The 20,200-nt window shown below is 44.1% G+C and overlaps 1 pseudogene; it reads right to left on the bottom strand.

The window, feature by feature from the left end:
- The window catches only part of LOC141236383 (translation factor GUF1, mitochondrial-like), an 83,547-nt pseudogene that overhangs the window by 33,162 nt on the left and 30,185 nt on the right, over window positions 1-20,200 (bottom strand).

The raw sequence follows: 20,200 nt of genomic DNA, 5'->3' as shown, positions 1-20,200 counted from the left end.
GGCATTCTGATCTTTTTGTGATAATGTGCCTCAAACTTGACCAAATAGACTGTCAGTCTCTTGGAGTTGGAGTTGAGTAAGAAGAAAATGTAGAACAATCGTACCATCTTTCGACTATATAGATATATCTTGTTTTGGGAACAGCAAAGGCCGGGCGGAAGGGGTGAAGGCTTTGCATGGTTTTGTAGGTCTCGCCTTGCATATCCTGAAGATAAGGATTTTAAGTTGTCATAAAAATCAACCACAACTTCCTTCAATGGGAACAAATATTTCATCATGATCTGGTGTTCGTCTATGTAAAGAAAGCTCTTCTGCTCTGCTCACCGGGTCTGCGGAAACAAGCAATTGGCTTTATTGGAACGTAGTTCACATTGGCATCACGACTGCCATTCCTCATGGAGCCATAAACCAAGAGATCAGTCTTCTAAATGAAACAAAATGAATCCTTGTGGGTCCCAATGACTTATAATTGGTATATCCGGTCTTCGTTATTTCTACATACATTACCACTACCAAGGGGGTACATAGGAATCATGGGGCCCCATAGCAGAAGCTCTAATTGGGCCCCCCCCCAAAAAAAAAATTTAAATAATTGTCGGGGTCACCAAAGATCAGATCTCACAACTTTCCATCCTTTACATAGTGATTTTCCTCCAGCTGAAGTCCTAGATCTCTCTTTCATTGCCCCATAAAGTGTGGTGCCAATAAAAGGGCCCCCCAAACACAGTATGAAACCCCCATGGTGAATTCCTCCACATGCACAGTATAATGACCCTACTGTACCCCACCTCAACTCCCAGGGTAAATTATGCTGAACCCAACACAGTATTATCCCCCAACTGTGAGCCGCTAGAGAGGATGGTACATAATAAGGGAGGGTGTTATACATAATAAAAGAGGAAACTATATAACTAAGGATGGCGCTATACATAATAAGTGAATACACTATATACTAAGGGACTGTGCTATACATAATAAGACTACATTCCTGTATCAGTGTGCAGTGTCGGTGTGCTGCCCTGTTTTACCGACGCATTGAGCATGTCCTATTCTAATCCTCAAAATCGGATCAGAACAGGACATTCTCTGACCCTCACAGATCTCATTCTCAGATCCATGATTTTCATGGATGTGTGAATGGATCTATAAAACTGTACGAGTCCGTGGACCAGCCGATAAAAAATCTGGCAGCACACAGGCATTTCACACAAATGTGAGAATGCAGCCTAAGGGATTTTACAGAGAACATTATCACTCCAAGTCACACAGTGCAGATACAGAATAATATTTACATCCAGGCACTTACCGCTGACGTCTCATCTGATCAGAGTCGGTTTCTGCTGCTTCTTCTCCATCTGGTCAGACCTTCATGTCGACATCCCCCAGCCACGACTCATCTTGTCACGATGATCTCCAGCCTAGAAAATAACAAGGTCACATATTGTATGCATACATGTGTCTCCCCTGCTCTGCGCCCCTGAATACAGATATGTACCCCCCCCATTAATATACTATTAGCCACTTAGTAATCAAAATATTAAGTGATAAGCAGCACTGTGCCCCCCATTAACTATAATCTTCACCAGCCAATAATATAAATTTTTCAGTCTCTGTGACTCTCCCCAATTAACTGTAAGGCTATGTGCACACAGAAAACATACAAGGCTTCACAGTACAAGCAAAGTGAAACCCCCATAATTGCTCTCTCCCAGCACCCCCATCATTGCTCTCTCCCACCACCTCCATCATTGCTCTCTCGCAGCACCCCCATCATTACTCTCTCCCAGCACCCCTGTCATTGCTCTGTCCCAGCACCCGCGTCATTGCTCTGTCCCAGCACCCTCATCGTTGCTCTCTCCCAGCACCCCCATCATTGCTCTGTCCCAGAACCCCCATCATTGCTCTCTCCCAGCACCCCTGACATTGCTCTCTCCCAGCACCCCATCATTGCTCTGTCCCAGCACCCCCATCGTTGCTCTGTCCCAGCACCCTCATCGTTGCTCTCTCCCAGCACCCCCATCATTGCTCTCTCCCAGCACCCCCATCATTTCCTCTCAGCACCCCCATCATTACTCTGTCCCAGCACCCACATCATTGCTCTCTCCCAGCCCCCCATCATTGCTCTCTCCCAGGCCCCCATCATTGCTCTCTCCCCACCCCATCATTGCTCTCTCCCAGCACGCCCATCATTGCTTTCTCCCAGCACCCCCATCATTGCTCTCTCCCACCACCCCCATCATTGCTCTCTCCCAGCACCCCCATCATTGCTCTCTCCCACCACCCCATCATTGCTCTCTCCCAGCACCCCCGTCATTGCTCTCTCCCAGAACCCCCGTCATTGCTCTCCCCTTCCACACCATCCCCATCATTGCTCTCCCCAGCCCTATCAGCCCCATTATTGCTCTTCCCAGCCCCATCATTCCTCTCCCCAGCCCCATCATTCCTCTCCCCAGCCCAATCATTGCTCTCCCCAGCCCCATCAGCCTCATTATTGGTCTTCCCAGCCCCATCATTCCTCTTCCTAGCCCCATCAGCCCCATTATTGCTCTTCCCAGACCCATCAGCCCCATAATTCTTCTCCCCAGTCCCATCATTGCTCTCCCAAGCCCCATCAGCCCCATCATTGCTCTCCCCAGCCCCATCAGCCCCATTATTGCTCTTCCCAGCCCCATCAGCCCCATTATTGCTCTCCCCAGCCCCATCAGCCCCTTTATTGCTCTCCCCAACCCCATCCGCCCCATCATTCCTCTTCCCGGCCATATCAGCCCCATCATTCCTCTCCCCGGCCACATCAGCCCTATTATTGCTCTCCCCAGCCCCATTATTCCTCTCCCCAGCCCCATCAGCCCCATTATTGCTCTCCCCAGCTCCATCATCCCATCATTCCTCTCCCCAGCCCCATCAACGCCATTATTCCTCTCCCCAGCCCCATCAGCCCCATCATTGCTCTCCCCAGCCCTATCATTGCTCTCTCCAGCCCCATCAGCCCCAATATTGCTGTCCCCAGCCCCACCATCCCATTATTCCTCTTCCCAGCCCCATCAGCGCCATTATTGCTCTTCCCGGCCCCATCATTCCTCTTCTCAAACCTATCAGCCCCATCATTCCTCTCCCTGGCCCCATCAGCCCCCTTATTGCTCTCCCCAGCCCCATCATTCCTCTCCCCAGCCCCATCATTCCTCTCCCCAGCCCCATTATTGCTCTCCCCAGGCCCATTATTGCTCTCCCCAGCCCCATCATTGTTCTCCCCAGCCCCATCATTGCTCTCCCCAGCCCCATCATTGCTCTCCCCAGCCTCATCATCCCATCATTCCTCTCCCCAGCCCCAACAACTCCATTATTCCTCTCCCCAGCCCCATCAGCCCCATTATTGCTCACCCCAGCCCCACCATCCCATAATTGCTCTCCCCAGCCCTACCATCCCCATCATTGCTCTCCCCAACCCCATCATTCCTCTCCCCAGCCCCATCATTGCTCTCCCTAGCCCCACCATACCATTATTCCTCTCCCCAGCCCCATCAACCCCATTATTCCTCTCCCCAGTCCCATTATTGCTCTTCCCAGCCCCATCAGTCCCATTATTCCTCTCCCCAGCCCCATCATTCCTCTCCCCAGCCCCATCAGCCCCATTATTGCTCTCCCCAGCCCCATCAGCCCTCTCCCCAGCCCCAATATTTCTCTCCCCAGCCCCATCATTCCTCTCCCCAGTCCCATCAGCCCCATTATTGCTCTTCCCAGCCCCATCATTCCTCTCCCCAGCCCCATCAGCCCCATTATTGCTCTCCCCAGCCCCACCATCCCATCATTGCTCTCCCCCACCTCCCCTCCCCAGCATTTCAGTAAAAAAAAACGAAAAAAAAAACAACTTACTTCAGCTCGCTCCCCTCCAGCATCCTCCTGGTTGCCGGCAGCTTTCTTCCTGACCTAGGCGCGCTGCATGATGACGTCATCAAGCTGCATGCACCTGGGTCAGGGAGGAAGCAGAGGATGAACCCTCCAGCTCCGCTGCTATTCTCCTCCTGACAGCAGCGGAGCTGCAAGGATCGCTCACTGACTGCCACGTGCAGGGAGCAGCAGGACCTTGCGGGCCCCTTGGTGCAGCTGCATGGTGGGGACCCGGTGCAGCTGCACTGGCGGTGGTATGTCCACCCCTGGACTGCTATGGGGCCCCCCCGGCTCACGGGCCCCATAGCAGTCGCGTGGTCTGCCGCCATTGGCGGTACGCCACTGACCGCTACATTAAAAGGGAGTGGAAACCTGATATAATGGAGGGTGTCAGAAACCAAATTGCCTGCTACGTGTCTCTGCTCCACTTGGCTCCTACATTAGTTTTGCTACATCTACTCCAAAATAGGGTGACATTTCCTATAATCTGCCGTCCTTGTATAATACGGGGTTATCTAGGACTTTGATAGATCAGGGGGCTTCTTACACTCGGCACCCCACTGATCCATTGTTTGCAGCTCACATGGCACCCAAAAGTGAACAGTGTATGGAGTCAGGACACCACGTAGTGGACATTCTCAGGTACTACAGCTCAGCTCCCATTGAAGTAAATAAGAGCAGAGCTGCAGAACCTGATAACGGTCTCTACACAATGTACAGAGCTTAGGTGTTCCACCTCCGTATACTGTGCACACCCAGCTGCCGGGGGAGCTGCTGCGGACCTCCACCCATCCAAAGGTTAAGTCATCAATATCTAAGTCTTGGACAACCCCTTTAACATATGGAGAGTTTAAGATAACACATATAATGTGTTTGCAAAATTAATGTTTATGATATAATTTCCCAATAATATCACCTCAAATCTTTGTGATCCAATGGTCACTGACCTGACACAGTGACATGATCTTTCCAAGATAGTCATCTGGTGAAATAATTGTACCCAAAATCATAGCTTCAAGATATTCCTTTACTACAGATTTGTCAGGAAATTCAGATGGATTTACAATAGTAATCTCCGATTCTCCATATTCCTAAAGGAATAATGTGGAAAATTAGATGGGATCATACAATTGGAGCCGATCTGCAGAACCCGGCAGTGACTAGTGACCAGCGTGCTGGAGCGGTGTGGATCCATCTGGCCACCGCTGCACACAGCAGATTGTTGGTGATGCCAGTTGTTGGGACTTCCACCGATCTGACATTGATAACCAGTGCTGGGATTAGGTCATTAATGTTACAGTAGCAGAAAACCACTTTAACTGCAAATACTGAACAAAAAATGTCAACATCTCAACATCAAAGTCCAATTTTACTGATTTTGTTTCCCCCAGAAGTAATGAAACACCCTGATAGTTAGTTTTGGCGTATGGCACAACAAATCAGAGTGGCCCACAATACAGCGCAGAGTGGTTACGTTTTGCAGCCTATGATCCACCAGATCCATGTATAAGGCATTACTGCATCATGGAAGCCATAGACAGAAAGTACCTTAATCAGCTTTGGAGAGGACAGCACAGCCTTGTATGGGACTGTAGGGGACGTCATTATGACAGATGCATTGTATTCCTGTTCCAGTCTCTGGTTAAACACCTCCATGTGTAAAAGCCCCAGGAAGCCCAACCTGTGCAGGACATGAACGTTAGTTATAATTTATATAGAGAGGCAAATATACCAAAAGTGTTAATAAAATGGGAAACTACTTAGTGCTCGATAGGGATCCACCACTCTAATAGAAATTGGTCTGGAAAATACCAGTAACGCGGTGTCCATCATAACAGAGAAACACCAGGCTATTTGCACTGCCTACTATACACAAGGCAGGTCGTAGAATGGACTACAAACCAGTTCAAGACCAGATCATTTCTGATCATCACCAGGCATAATTTTTCTTTTTCGTACATGGGATTTTAAGATCTCTAAAAATGTCTCTGGTTCAGTCATCCAAATAACTTTTGTCTTCATTTTGTCATTACTGAATTCCCCTGTAACTGGGGCTTATATGCCAGGCCCAGTTACAGGGGAATTCAGTAATAAAACATGACAAAATTCAACTTCCTGCAAACTGCTGAGTCAATCTGGGGCTAACCAAGCAACGCATGCTGCCAGCAACCGGTACTCACATGATCACCGTCATAGCTTCCTAAACTATAGCACTTGTTTAGGAAACAATCAGGAAGGCAGAGGTGATAATAAACCATTTCTGACTTCTCTATGGGAAGTCCAGCAGGCTCATGTGTACATGTACATGTGTATTGATGAGGATATGAGGATTCAGATCTACACAATACTGTACTGATGACAATCCTACCTATGGAATTGCAGGATAATATGTCACAAACATATCTGGATAAGCTGGAGGTTTGGGCCGAGAAGTGACAAATGTGATTTAACAATGAAAAATACATTTTCACTAGTCAGACTCCATATGGAACATGGTGCACAGATTTGGCCACCAGTGTGCAAGAAAGACAAAGCCGAAGTCTAGCAAGTACAAGGTGGGAAATTAAAGTAAAGATGGAATAGGTGGACTGCAATACAAGGAAAGAGTAATACAATTAATTATTAGTTAAAATTATTAATTATTATTAAATTATTAGTTAAAAAGAAATGCTAAGGAGTGACCTAGTGTAATATATTCAGTACCGTATCTATAACAAAAGGGCCAAGACCAGGATTCTTTACTGTAAGAGCGTGAGACTGTGCAACTCTCTGCGTGATACAATGCTGAATTCACTAGGGGACTAGATACCATTCGTGAGTATAATATACAAGTGGTTAACACATTACCAAGATGAATTGTTGAGCCAGTGGTTTGTTCTGCCAAAAATTGGCCTTTACCTTGTAACGTTTTTTTGCTTTCCTCCTGATCATTGTTACAGAAGAATTTTCTGAGCTGAAGATGGTTTTTTTCAGCCTTACACACTAAATCAATAATTACCTTTCACAAATGACCCCTTTTCAGAAATTAAAGTTATTGAAATGTCTATCTAATGCTCAATTAATCGGCCAGTAGGTGATAACTGTGCTCTTATGATCACTGTAGGACACATTAATGCCCGCATGGTATATTTTCATCATAAGTATAGGAAATGACTGAAATAAAATATATAGTGATATAAAATAAGTCAGATAATGGCAGTAGTAGACGCACCTCCAGCCAGCACCCAGAGCTGCACTGCTGTCCCAACTAACAGACCCACTTGAATCGTCCAAGGTCAGCTTTTCCAGCGCACTCTTCAAATTGCTGTATTCGGATTGGTCAACTGGAAACACTCCTGGAACAGAAAGCTAAAAGAAACCAGTAGGGTATGTTCCCACAATATTCTGAAGTGGATTCTGCTCCAAAAACCACATTTAGGGGATGTTCACACTGAGTTTTTTGACTGCTTCAGAAAAAGAAGGGGCCGATTCATCCAGCAGTTTACGTTTGTTTTCTAGTGTAAAATTGCTTAAAATTTTGTGTGTTTTTTCGCCCGTCTAGGACCACTTTGCCAAGTTTTTGAAAAGTGGTCAGAACTCAACTGGGAGTGGGTATGGCCACTCAATAAATGCACATAAAAAAATCCACATCAAAATACTGTGTGTGAACTTACCCCAAGGGTGTGTGCACATGGCGTCTTTTTCAGCCTAGAATCTGCCAGATAAAGCACCCCATAATATGAACATAATGCACAGCAATGTCAAAGCAACATTGCTGTGCACATCTTCTGTCTTATGTCTTTTAACCACTTTAGGATTCGGAAACTGAAGTGGTTAAAATAAGGAACAGGTTCATTCTTTGAGCGTCTTTCGCTAGGAAGCCGCCTGCTCTCTATAGTTACCAGTATAAAGTGAAAAAGCTGCAAAGCCGCTGGAAAAGACACCTCAGGAAAACGACCGTCGCGGTCTTCCTGAAGCGTTTTTGTCTGGGAAATCTATGTGGCGGTGCCGAAATCTAAGAGACGCCGTGTGCACATAGCTTAAAATGGTTTTCCAAAAAGTCAGGAAACAGCAGGAAAGGTGTTCAATTCAAAATCCCTATTCTCTCCTCTTTGTTCCCCCCATGGCTCCATCACTATTGCTCCGGTAGTCCGCACTGGTCTCCGCTTACTTCCTGCAGACTTTCCGTACATCATTCATGTGACTAAGGTACTGGCTTCAGCAGTGAAGCCGACATCTCCAGCACATGACCTTTAAGGCTCCCGATTATCTTAAAGAGTAACCCTCGTTTTAATTGTTATTTCATGAATCAATAGTACACATGAAATTAAACAACATTGTAATTTTCTTCATTCTCTGCCAAAATGTATCATTCATTATGAAACTCTGAGGTAAAATCTGTATTCAGTGAAGACACTTTCCCATTACTGAGATAGGAGATGGCAGCTGCTACTGATACAATTCTATGTGGGCAGGAAGAGGGAGGAGCTTGAGACAGCTTTTCCCCCTTATCAGAAGCAGCTGCCATCTCCTATCTCAGTAATGGGAAAGTCTGTCTTCACTGAATACAAATTTAAATCCTCAGAATTGAGACTTGATGATGACTGATCAATTTTAGCAAATATAGAAGCAAATTTCTTTGATAAGATATATTACAAAGTTTCTTATTTTCATGTAAACTATTGATTTATGAAATAAAAATTAAAACGATGGATACACTTTAACCACTTTACCCCCGAGGGTGGTTTGCACGTTAATGACCAGGCCAATTTTTACAATTCTGACCACTGTCACTTTATGAGGTAATTTCTCTGGAACGCTTCAACGGATCCCGCTGATTCTGAGATTGCTTTCTCGTGACATATTGTACTTCATGATAGTGGTAAAATTTCTTCGATATCACTTGCGTTTATTTGTGAAAAAATCGGAAATTTGGTGAAAATTTTGAAAATTTTGCAATTTTCCAAATTTTAATTTTTATGCACTTAAATCAGAGAGATATGTTACACAAAATAGTTAATAAATAACATTTCTCACATGTCTACTTTACATCAGCACAATTTTGAAACAAAATTTTTTTTTTAGTAGGGAGATATAAGGGTTAAAAGTTGACCAGTGATTTCTCATTTTAACAACAAAATTTACAAAACCATTTTTTTTAGAGACCACATCACATTTGACGTGACCTTGAGGGGCCTTTATGACAGAAAAGACCCAAAAGTGACACCATTTTAAAAACTGCACCCCTCAGGGTCATCAAAACCACATTCAAGAAGTTTATTAACCCTTCAGGTGCTTCACAGGAATTTTTGGAAATTGGAAGAAAAAAATCAATATTTAACTTTTTTTCACAAAAATGTTACTTTGGCTATGCGCCCACGATGCAGAAATGCTCAGGATTTTTCCTGAGCGTTTCTGCATCTCCCTGGCAGAAAAAAACGCATGCGGATTGCACTTGCGTTTTCCTGCCAGGGACATGCGGAAGTAAAGCGTTCTTCACTTGCATTTCCGTATGCGGGTTGACAAGCGCTTTCCAAGCGATTTTAGCATCACTTGGAAAGTGCTTGTCATCTTGGTCACAGTATATAAACCCACGCAAACGGCATGGATTTATATACTGTGACCGAAAGAATGGTAAAAAATAAAAAATAAATCTATACTTACCCTCTGATGGCCCCCGGTGTCTTGCTGCGCTCATCCTGGCTGCCGGCAGCGGTACACTGAAGGACCTGTCGACATCAGCGTCGCGTGACCCGTCACATGACTATGACGTCAGCGCAGGTCCTTCAGTGTACCGCGATCTGTCGGCATGAGAGGAGGAGTGCAGCTGGGGCCGTCAGAAAGTAAATATAATCTTTATTTTTTATTTTATTCTTTTTTTTACAGTTTCTATGATACCCGGGTCCGGAGGAGAGTCACCTCTCCTCTAGACCTGGGTACCATCCGCACATTAGAACGCATGCATTCCGCATGTCCTTATCTAGTGAAGCGGAATGCATGCGTTCTAATGCAAGTCAATGGCGGCGAAAACGCAGCACTTCCACAAAATAATTGGTAGTGCTGCGTTTTTTTCCGCAATGATAATCCGCAGCGGAAATGTCCGCAGTATGTGCACAGCACATGCGGATTATCATTGGGGAACATGGCAGGCCTTCTACCATGCGTTTTTTATGTGTTTCTGCAGCATTTTTGCCGCTGCGGAAACGCTTAAAAAACGCATTGTGGGCACACAGCCTTAGACCCAAATTTTTTTATTTTTGCAGGGGTAACAGGAAAAAATGGACCCCAAAATTTGTTGTGCAATTTCCCATGAGCACGCAGATACCCCATATCTGAGGAAAAAACACTGTTTGGGCGCACGGCAGGGTTCGGAAGGGAAGGAGCGCCATTTGACTTTTTGAATGTAAAATTTGCTTGAATAATTAGCGGACACCATGTTACGTTTGCAGAGCCCCTGATGTGCCTAAACAGTGGAAACCCCCCACAAGTGATCCCATTTTGGAAACTAGACCCCTTAGGGAACTTATCTAGATGTGTGATGAGCACCCTGAACCCTCAGGTGCTTTACAGAAGTTTATAACATTGAGCAGTAAAAATAAAATTTTCACATTTTTCCAACAAAAATGTTTTTCATCCCCCAATTTTGCATTTTCATAAGGGTAACAGGAGAAATTGCACCATGCAATTTGTTGTGCAATTTCTCCTGAGTAAGCTGATACCCAATATGTGGGGGAAAACCACTGTTTGGGTGCACGGCAGGGCTCAGAGGGGAAGGAGCGCCATTTGACTTTTTGATTTGTAAAATTTGCGTTTGTGGAGTCCCTGATGTGCCTAAATAGTGGAAACCACCCCCTCCCTTTCCCCAGTGACTCCCTTTTGGAAACTATACCCCTCCAGGATTTTATCAAGGGGTATAGTGAACATTTTGAACCCAGAAGTACGACACAGAATTTGATAACATTAGGTCATCATATTGAATAAGTTGTCATAAGTCTTGAGTGCAAGTGCTTGCTACTTGAGTTTTCATCAGGTACTCGGGTATGCACCAAGTATCGCGGGTGCTCAAGTGACATGCTCGAGTCCCTGCCCCGCATGTTTCACGGTTATTAGACACCCAAAAAAAAAACATGCGGGGATAGCTCGTGCATCATGCTCGGGCAATCCCCGCGAGGTTTTTTTAGCTGTATAACAGCTGCAAAACATTTGGGGCGGAGACTCAAGCATGACACTCGCGCACCCGCCATACTCGGTGCATAAGCAAGCACCCGATGCAAACTCAAGTAGCGAGCACTTGCACTCACTAGTCGCCATATCGTCATCATTTTTTTTTCTTTATTTCTGAAAAAATCCCAACCCCAACCCAAACCCTAGCACAACCCTAACCCTAGCACAACCCTAACCCTAGCACAACCCTAACCCTAAAGTTTATTTTTTACGCCGTTCCTCGTGCAGTATAAGTGATTAGACGTCTTTATTCTTTGGGTCGGTGCGATTACAGCGATGCAAGATTCATATCGGGTTCTTATGATTGACAGCTGTCACACAATAAAAGACGCATTTTTTTGCAAAGACTAGTTTTTGCATCGCCATATTTTGAGAGCTATAATTTTTCCATATTTCGGCTGACAGAGTCATGTGATGGCTTGTTTTTTGTGGGACAAGTTGACGTTTTTATTGGTACCATTTTCGGGCATGTGACATTTTTTGATCGCTTTCTATTCCGATTTTTAGAAGGCAGAATAAATAAAAACCAACAATTCAGGAATTATTTTTTGTTTTTTGTTTTTAATGTCGTTCTGCATCTGGTAAAATTGATAAGGCAGCTTTATTCTTCGGGTCAGTACATTTACAGCGGTACTGCATTTATATATTTTTTTTAGATTTTGGCGCTTTTACACAATAAAAGCTATTTTATAGAAAAAAATAATTGTTTTTGCATAGCTTTATTCTGAGAGCTATAACTTTTTTATTTTTCGGTTGTTGGAGCTGTATGGCAGCTTGTTTTTTGCGGGACAAGATGACGTTTTCAGTGGTACAATTTTTATTTACATTCGTCTTTTTGATTCCATTTTTTGTTTGGCGGTATGATGATAAAACATCGCTTTATGTTTCGTTTTTTTGGGTTTTTTTACCATGTTCACTAAAGGGGTTAACTAGCAGGACAGCTCAGGTCGTTCCGGACGCGGCAATACCAAATATGTGTACTTTTATTGGTTTATTTTTTTTTCCCATAAGATTATTTATTTATGGGTACAATATATTTTTATTTTTATTTTATTATTTTTTTCATTTTTTAAAAAAATATTTTTACAATTTTTTTTTTTTACTTTCTGACATTTTTATTGTTTCACATTGTCCCACTATGGGACTTTCACTTTTTGTAGCCTGATCGCCTGCATGGCATAGAGAGCAGCAGCTCCCTATACCATGCAGCCTGTCAGCGCTGCACAGGGAGAAGTTACTTTGGTCGTGCACTGCGCATGACCAAAGCAACTTCCTGCCTCCTGGTGACCCGGATGTTGTCATGATGACGTCGGGTCACCATGGCAACATCCGGCACTGGACTCAGACGCCCCTGGACGCCAGCAGAGAAGGCAAGTATAGCGCTTACCTCCTCTTGTCACCGGAATGCTTCGATCGATTTTGATCACAGCATTTCGGGGGTTAATGTGCCGGGAGCGGTGCGGGACTACTCCCTGCACATAGCACAGGGTGTCAGCTGAAGGCGAAAGGGCGTCGTCGGGGTTTACAACGGCATATCCCCCCAGGCTATTTCTTTCTTTTGCAAACATTATGTAAGTAACCCTTGGAAAAAAAAAAAAAAAGTCTCTACTCTAATGCATCCGCCTTACAGGTTTAACTTCACTACTTGAGTGAATAGGCTGCATAGAGTATATATATTATTGTATTTGTCTGCACTGCCTTGAATTCTACTTATATGTACACTTTTTTGCACTTTTTCTGCTTACTAAATGTGTATATGTGCACATTGGCACTTTAATTATTGAAGGCTTCCTTAAATGTGTATACACACTTTGTTCAGCAACTATAGCACTTTACTAAAAAGGCATGTGCAATATTAGTTACAGATGTAATATACTATTATTTTAAATAGGGTGTTGATTGAATTTTTTGTAATAGCCAAGAGGGATGTATGTTTGTTGTGGGCTGTTTTGAAGGTTCCTGTTTTTTAACTTCTACTAGTATTTTTAAAAAATATTGAAATAAATTATTTATTTTACGAGTCTTTTCTCTTTTTGCTTCCTTATAACCGTGGGTTTATAGCCTGAGGTTTTTGTGTTGATAAATTTTGATTGGAGGTAATAATCTTTTTGACCTTTTTGGGATAACATAGCACAGGGTGTCAGCTGTAACAATCAGCTGACCCCCGGCGGCAATCTCGCCCGCACCGCTTGTGTGCGGGCGAAATCGCCAGGGAGTATTAATACGTATCAGGCCCATAAGGCCCAGGGCACAGATACGTACTAATATGCCCTGGGTCAGAAAGGGGTTAAGTGTCCATATGAATGATATACTGGATGTGGTCACTGCAGGAAGTGAGCAGGGACCGTGAGAGCCGCAATTTTCAAAGGGCAGAGATTGAGAAGGTCTTTTATTTTTTTATTCCATATGTAATCATTCCTAGATTCCCATCTCTCTGCTATATTTATTACAAATCGCAGAAAACCCATTTGATGTTAATTGTTTGGGCTTTTTTCATGCGCCGAGCATCACTCACGAGGAAAACAAGCTTCAAAGAACAAATGAGAGGAGACAGTCCATGCATTATGTATCACGGTGGCGTGTCATTACCAACCCCCTTGCTGCAGCACTCCCTAAATTCCCGACAATGTAGCAAAAACCTTGCCCACACGTCACGGCTCTGAGCTGACTAGTCCTGGTGTATCGTGAGGTTCCTTCCTTACATCTCTCCTCAATTATCTCGGCTTCTGTAAAATAGGCTGAGTCTAATGGGATGAAAAATGCGGCTGCAGAATAAATGTTCTCTGGCATTTATCTACTCTGTGATCACCGTTCCTAATCCAATCGTGGAGGCGTTCCTGGCCGTTACAAGGAATTAGAAGCATTACTAAAGTGTGATAGGCGAGGGTACAGCGCCTGTGCCTGTCATGGATTCTCAATAGAGGTGGCTGGGAATGGTCGCTCTCCACTGAAATGATCGGGAGGTGCACATACTTCCCACGAGAAAGCACTTGAATTGTCAAGGTCAATCTATTCTATAGCTGTAACTTTAGCCTTAAAGGAATTGATACTGTGGGTTACATCTGGTGCCTGGGGGGCAGTGTTTGGTATACTCTGTGTCCCTCTGAAGAAGCTATAAAAGTGAAACGCGTGTTTAGGAGAGTGGCAGGCACATAATGGGTAAGGCTCTCCTCAATACTGGCACTCAGGCACAAAATATGTAGAATTCACACTACACTAGGGATGAGCAAACCCCGTGGATTTTCGTTTTCAACCAAACTTTAGTCCAAAGTTCGGTTCGGGTACCAGAACTTGAACCCGAACCCCATAGAAGTCAATGGAGACACAAACTTTGCTGCTGTAAAATGGTCGTAGTAAGAGCTAGGGGTCTCTCTTTCTTAAAATGAACTTGTGAGTGTTCGGAGTTCAGCATTGGACACTAGGTGTCCGGTATGAATCCCAAACTTTACAGTTCGGGTTCGCTCATCTCTACACAACACTCATTATACTGTTGTACTAATAGATTACACGTATAGTCCATGTGATTGACTATACATTCATTGTTGAGGACGCTCTTGCAGATGTGTCTAATCTCTGATGTCACTCCATCTGGAGGCTGAATCTTGAACTAAGTGCTCTTGTAATACAGGGTTTAATACTACGCTAATAAAATATATACTGTATACTGTACAATAGCTTTATGACCCCGTTACACAGTTTTTGAGCACTTGAGCTGAAGTTCTTCAAGCTCAATTGGTGTTTTGCATAGTCTGAGGGGGCTATAGGTGTAATTCTGCTTAGATTTTGACTTCGATGTGTGTTGCCGTTACATTGGCATAATACTTTGTTCCATGTACAATATTATGTAGAACAGAGTTTTGATTCTAAATGGACTGTAGATAAAACAGTAGGTCCTGGAACAGTACCAATACACATGCTCTGTAACTAGCCATCCACTCTTTTGGAGTGGACGATTCCTCATTATCAGCATTCTGTCAGCACTATAGGTCCTGGGACATCCTTTCTCTCATTACTCAGCATGCATTGCTTCTGCCATTGCTTAATGAGATGCCTACAATTAACTGAAAGGCTGCATCTCTGTTATGCCTGCATATACAGTTTGACAGGGAGGAGCAGAGAGACAAAGGCCAAGCCCCACTTCCGGTAATCCATATAGGGGGGTTTCTGCTGCTAGAGACAAATTACACTTGGACAGAAGGGAGACCCTAGCGGCCGACACTTATGTTATCTAACCCCTGAAAAGTAACTCCAACTTAATTGAACTTCATAAAGGGATTTTGCACATTATCTATCGAATAAGATCAAGTACAGCGACCATTTAATTTGTATTAGGGTTCAACTCACCTGCAAACACCATGGGTTTCGCAGGCTTAAAGCCAGGCAGAGGCTCCACTGGCTGCTTCAGTAAATGCACAGTGTCTCTTATTTGTGCTTCCTGTACGTCATTCATCCCAGCGATTAGATAACCTACTTGCTCAGCATATCTAGGAAACAATGAGAGTAATATAACATCACAATTAGTGCAGATTCAAATTCTACATTGAATATCAGGTACAAATCTACCATAAAAGAAGGTAGCAACGGCTCTGGGACCCAGCACTGCATGTGTTCACTACAGCTATATACAGCTGGCACTAGAGGGCGCTCACTGGAGACAGACTTCTACTGCTGCGGTTGGGTCCAATATTAGCTGTACATAATCACATGTCAACAGCTCCCCCTGGTGGTGGCTGCATGCAGCAAAATAGTATTTCATCAAGTTACATTCATTTAAGTCAGAAATGCTGTGAGATTAGTCAACACTGAATTTTGGATCTAAAACTAATTTGGATCCAGCAACATATTTGTTGATAACTTCCCAGAGCCTAAATACCACATCAGAGAGCTCTACTAATCGCACTGTAACAAGCTGAGAACCATCGTGCGGCCACAACAGATTTGTATTGAATGGCAATAAAAACACAAAATTGTATTTTAATTTTCAGAACTTTCCATAACACAATATTGACATTTTATTTGCTTTAATAACAGAATCCCCTTTTCGCTCTGCACTCTCCTGGGCACCAAACATACATGTATTTTCATAGAAAGCAGCACCAACAGGAGCGTCACTACTGGACGCAGGATTAGAGTGCCATCTAGTGGCACTAAAAGAATATTCCTAGTGTGCTAAAATGTCTATTATATCCTGCACAGGGTCATACACAATTTGAAATGCTTTGGAAAAAATTACTTTAAAAAAATGATGAAAAAACCCTTTTAAAAAGGCACAGAATGCCATAAGAAAAAAGAACAAAGAGAAGAAGTGGTGCTGAGATGGGCCGGCTGCAGTTTATGCAGATCCTTGGGTGACAAAGTGCATGTGGGATAATCGTCACTTTTACAATTTTTTTAATCTCTTTTTTTTCCAGTAGATTTGCTGTATCTGGGCTTTTTTTTGCAGTTAGAGCTGTAGTTTTTATAAGTATTTTCTGATCTCTTTTTATTACTTTTCTTGGTGAGGCAAAGTGAACAAAAAAAAATCCAGAGATTCTGCCGTTTCATCTTTTTCATTCCATCACCCACACGATTGGATTTATACAAGATATTTTTTTTACTTTTAACACAAACAGATGTGGAGAAGCCAAAAATGATGTAACGGGAGAATTTAACTTTGCAGGCTCAGGTCGCCGAAAACATACAATCGCTTTACCGCTACAGTGTAGAGTAAAATTACCAATCTGATATTAAATCCGGATATGGAATGGGCTTCATAATTGTACAATCATGGAAGACATGGAGGCCTTCAGTAGGATCCTTGGCTGTCAAGACAATGCCATTGCCACATAACACTCATATGATTGATGATATGACATGGCTTTATAACTGATGGGGAGCCGTACCCCACTTATTCTCAGAAAGAGGGGGATGCTTTCTTTGCCTGCACAGCGGCACTCTAAGGCTATGTGCCCACGATGCAGAAATGCTCCGGATTTTTCCTGAGCGTTTCTGCATCTCCCTGGCAGAAAAAACACACGCGGATTTTACATACGTTTTTTTCGGCCAGGGACAAGAGTTTTTCACGCGTTTTGCACATGTGATTTCGCATGCGGGTTATCAAGCGCTTTCCAAGCGATTTTAACATCACTTGGAAAAGTGCTTGACAACTTGGTCACACTATATAAATCCATGCAACCGGCTTTTATTATAGTGTGACCAAGTTAGTTTAAAAAAAAAGAATAAAAATGGTAAAAAATAAAAAAACACATTATACTTACCTTCCGATGGCCCCCGGTCTCCTTATCCGATGTGACCCGTTACATCACTAAATGACGTCATGGAAGGTCCTTTTAGACCATCGCGAGCCGCTGGGGAGCCAAGACGCATCAATAAGGAGACCGGGGGCCATCAGAAGGTGAGTATAAGGTTTATTTTTTATTTTAAATTCTTTTTTCTTTTTTTACAGGTACTAATGGTACCCGGGTCTGGAGGAGAGTCTCCTCTTCACCAGACCCGGGTACCATCCACACATTGAATCGCTTAATATCCGCATGTGCACATGTAGTCATGCGGATATTAAGCGATTCAATGCACGTCAATGGCGGCAAAAACGCCGCGCTTACGCAAAATAATTGGTAGTGCTGCGGATTTTTCCGAAATGATAATCCGCAGCAGAAATTTCCGCAGCATGTGCACAGCACATGCGGATCATCATTGGGGAACATTGCAGACCTTCTACCAAGCGTTTTTTAAGCGTTTCTGCGGCGGAATTGCGGCTGCGGAAAAGCTTAAAAACGCACAGTGGGCACACAGCCTTACGCGGTGAAATGAGCTGCATCTGGATCTCGTCCACCTAAAGGGACTGTCAGCACAGAATGACTGTTCAAACTAAGTCCCAACTCTAGTTGCTTCATGGCGGCGCCAATCATTTATATACACCTTCCCACCTGCTTGTTTTCCCTCTATCCACACCCTCCTCTTCTTTGATTGACAGCTCTGGCTTCATAGAACCAGAGAAGGAAGGAGACAGAGGTAAAACAAGCAGGTGGGAAGGTGTATATAAATGATTGGCCAACGCCGTGATCCACGGAGCGCTTGTGCTTGGTTTCAACAGCCAGTCTGTGCTGACAGTCCCTTTAAAATCAGTGTTTCCCAAACTCCAGTCCTCACGGCCCCCCACAGGTCATGTTTTCAGGATTTCCATAGTATTGCACAGGTGAGAGAATTCCTGATTTCTTGATGATACTTTCATCACATGTGTAATACTGAGGAAATCCTGAAAACATGACCTGTTGGGGGGAAAACCTGACCTGTTGGGGGCCATGAGGACTGGAGTTTGGGAAACACTGCTTTAAATGGAGCGTTGCTGCAGTTTTATTATTCAGCGATTAGCAGGATCCCCCAACAATTTCTTAAGCAATGAGAAAATGCAGTCCCTAATGATGTCCTCTGACAATAAGCAGATCACGGACAGCAGATGCATTGGGTTCTGCATTTCTTGGAGAATGGGATGGGGCAGCTTCTGTCTTCTCAGTGATACAATCAGGAAGGAGATGCAGCGTGAGACAATCCCTGTCTAGATCTTTGATCTTATCATCAATACAGAGGGCTGATTGGTGAAGACAGAGGGAAAGGCTAATAAAATTATAAAAAAAAAACTTAGTTTTTCGCCTTGGGTCAATATGCCAACCTCATTGACTTCATAGCACTTGCCAGAGTGGGCAGACACGATTGAATTGCCTTTACACACGTCGCCTCCACACAGGGCGATGCTGGCTACGACGCCTCTGTACTGATCAAACGTTGAGTCAAACAGCAGGGCTTTAAGAGGGCTGCCCTTTTCAATCTTGGCACTAAAACACAAAAATAAGACATCCTGTTAAGGGGTATAAAGGTAAGTAAACCACGTTCAGTCCAGGGTGATGAATTCAAAAAGACAAAGTTTATTCCGCCATGACATAACGTTTCGACCTGTTATAGGTCTTTATCAAGTATATACAAAGACATACAGGGATACTGATCCCCTTTAAGGAAAATCAGTGGCCAGAACCCTTTAAATTCCCCTTAAATGGTCCAAAACTGAAACTGTGGGAACAATAGAATCCACTTAGGGTTCAGCAAACTTACAGTCAAGAGTTTGATAAAATTATCTACACCCTTGTGTCTCCGGAAAGCATAGCATACATTCACGTGCTGAAAATGCCGACCAATGCTGGAGTGAGTAGAGGTCTGCAGCTTGTGACACTCCTGCTGTAGTGAAACTACAGGTCCCAGCAGGCTGACGGTCTCTCATCAAGTTATGCTGGGAGCCGCAGTTTCACAAATAGTGCTAGAGGATCCATGTCAGAAATATGAGGCTGTCACTAGGGTTTCTCCCACAAATATATAATCGGACGTGGAGAGGATCTGCACGTGGATGAGCCCTATTCTCTATCTGTGAACATACTACTCTCCTTCACTCAGATTCTAAGTGGCTCTGCAGCGCATCTGTGCAGAGCAAGCTGTCAATCAAAATCCGGGCCGGGTTTACAGCCGTCGCCCCATATATAGTGATATAGTGAGGTTAATTTTCTCCCGGTACCTGCACTATCAATAAGGCGGCCGGGCAACATTGTAACAATATTTATCTGCAGATTAACCCTATACCTGCAGGTACATAACATTTTCCAAGGTGACAGGTTCACTTTAATAAAGAGAAGATGGATAGAGCATCATTGAAACCTGGCTCACCCCCTCCGACACGGCCTCTCCTGCTGCAGTTTCATACGGCGGATTCCACCTCTCCCACACCCCCCGCCCCACCGGCAAACACGGTGGAGGAATAGGTTTCCTCCTCTCAGATAGCTGCTCCTTCACGCATATCCCACTGCCACCCTCAATTACTCTCCCCTCTTTTGAAGTGCACTGCGTGCGCATCTACTCCCCCTCCATCCTCCAACTGTCTGTCCTCTACCGCCCCCCAGGATCAACCACCACTTTCTTTGACCTCTTCACCACTTGGCTATTTCATTTCCTCTCCGTTGACATCCCCACTATCCTCATGGGCGACTTCAACATCCCCATTGACACTTCCCTCTCAGCTGCCTCTAAGCTTCTATCCCTCACTTCCTCCTTCGGTCTTACTCAGTGGTCT

The sequence above is a fragment of the Phyllobates terribilis genome, unplaced genomic scaffold (genome assembly GCF_046119375.1).
Source record: "Phyllobates terribilis strain yellow unplaced genomic scaffold, ASM4611937v1 Scaffold_694__1_contigs__length_805567, whole genome shotgun sequence".
Classification (NCBI taxonomy): Eukaryota; Metazoa; Chordata; class Amphibia; order Anura; family Dendrobatidae; genus Phyllobates; species Phyllobates terribilis.
This window is presented reverse-complemented; position numbering and strand designations above follow the sequence as displayed.